A 1,806-nucleotide genomic window follows, 5' to 3' on the forward strand; every position below is an offset into this window, starting at 1 on the left:
AAAAAAAAAAAAAAACCTGTCTTGAAAAAAAAAAAGAAAGAAAGAAAGAAAGAAATTGCATCTAGTTACCAGTGACTTTTCACAAAGCTTTAGCCACTTTTTCACAATAAAATCCATAAATAAAGTACTGATCATGATTTAGGGTGGACTAAAAGGAAGTGTGTCTTGTCAAAATAGAAATATTATACAATGCAAGGCACCTCAGTGCCTAGCAGGACACTCAGGAGATATCGGATCATGCCCTGCTGTTTTCCCGCAGTAACAAGATGACTAGAGTCTCATGCCCAGTACCAGGCATCACATCTTAAGGTATACAACCTTGGCTTATTTGTATTTTTAAGAAGACCAGCCACTAACATTAGTTACCTAATGAGCTTTCTGCATTACATAGAGAACTGCCCTTTGGTATCTGTGACCAGTTCTAGGAGGCCCTTAAGCACTCTACGAGTACATGGTTGTTATACTATATTGTCTAGTACAAACAACAAAGAAAAACTTGCATGTGTTCAATAAAAGCCACTTATTTTCAATGGCCTTTGGTCAGTGGTTGATTGAATTGTGGATTCAAAACATACAGGTTGTATGCTCCACAGCAGTAGATTACAACCCTCCCCCGCCCCATTTCATAGCTGAAGGAACTAATCATGGGAGAAGGTAGTGTGGAATATAGATAGAAGCTAGTATCAGATCTTCAACAAGTATACAAGTCAGTTACTGATAAGAATCATGAACACATCTGCACGCACACACACAAGTGTTGGATGCATGTAATTCTCCCATTTATTGAAGATGAAATAAATTTACATAGTAATAAAATATGTATGCACTTATTTGTTTTTTATGTGGAGAATTAAATGTTGGCTGGATAGTTGACTGCAAAGCATGGAACATCTTCAGTGTTTCTTAGAGTTGATCAGTATTCTGATTTTATAGTAATCGTTGCTGAGAATACCACTTTATACAAATACATAGTGAAAAAATTGTCAGGAGGATGATTAGGGTTGTTTCAGAAATCATTGGAAATTCTGTCCTAATCTCAAGTTAAGATCCTTCTAATCATTTCACAAACCAAGTCAGCAACTCAAACAGCAATTTTTAATATTATTATTTTTTTTTATCCAGGCTGCTTCTTTATTAAAAAAAAAAAAAAACAGGCAGTAAAACAATCAGATATGATTGTCTAACAGGATTACCTACCTGAGAAGACTATTCATAGGGTCTGTTTGGTTTAGGCATCTGTTTATACCACCGTGTGGGGACTTTGAAGGCAAGGGAAGAATTTGAAAAGAGCTGAACAAACTTTAACAAACTTGAAATAGAGAAAAATTGTACAGCTCGTCTAGAAATTTAAGTGGTTATGTTCGTTCTCTAATTTCCCAAAAGGAACTCTAGAACAAATAATACAATTTCATTTAAAAAGTAATTTCAAATTGTATTTTGTCATTAAGTAGGTGCAGAAATTCCAGCTAACTGGAAATACCCAAGATTTCTTTTATTTCAGCTTCTTTTTTTTTTTTTTGAAAGTTTATTGATTTTTTTGGATGTACATATTCACAAATGTAGTACATATTGATAGGGTATTTTTGTCATATTCTTTAAAATTTATAAAATATTATAACAATAAAATGAGTATTATAAAAGTTGTTTGATATAAAACAACAATCAATTTAACAGTCTTATGTAGATGCTCGTCTACAGCAATAGTGAACATAGATTTTTCTCAATATAAATTTTAAACAACTCCAAACATATTAACTGTATACTTCAAAACAATACATCTCTACTAGTATTTTCTTAAATGAACAT

At 32.6% G+C, this 1,806-nt stretch overlaps 1 protein-coding gene across 1 annotated transcript in view; it reads left to right on the plus strand.

Annotated features, from left to right (window-relative positions):
- Apbb1ip (amyloid beta precursor protein binding family B member 1 interacting protein) overlaps window positions 1-1,806 on the plus strand; it is a 120,751-nt gene that overhangs the window by 109,488 nt on the left and 9,457 nt on the right. The gene's annotated exons all lie outside the window — the stretch shown is intronic.

This window comes from Mastomys coucha, unplaced genomic scaffold (assembly GCF_008632895.1).
Source record: "Mastomys coucha isolate ucsf_1 unplaced genomic scaffold, UCSF_Mcou_1 pScaffold15, whole genome shotgun sequence".
Classification (NCBI taxonomy): Eukaryota; Metazoa; Chordata; class Mammalia; order Rodentia; family Muridae; genus Mastomys; species Mastomys coucha.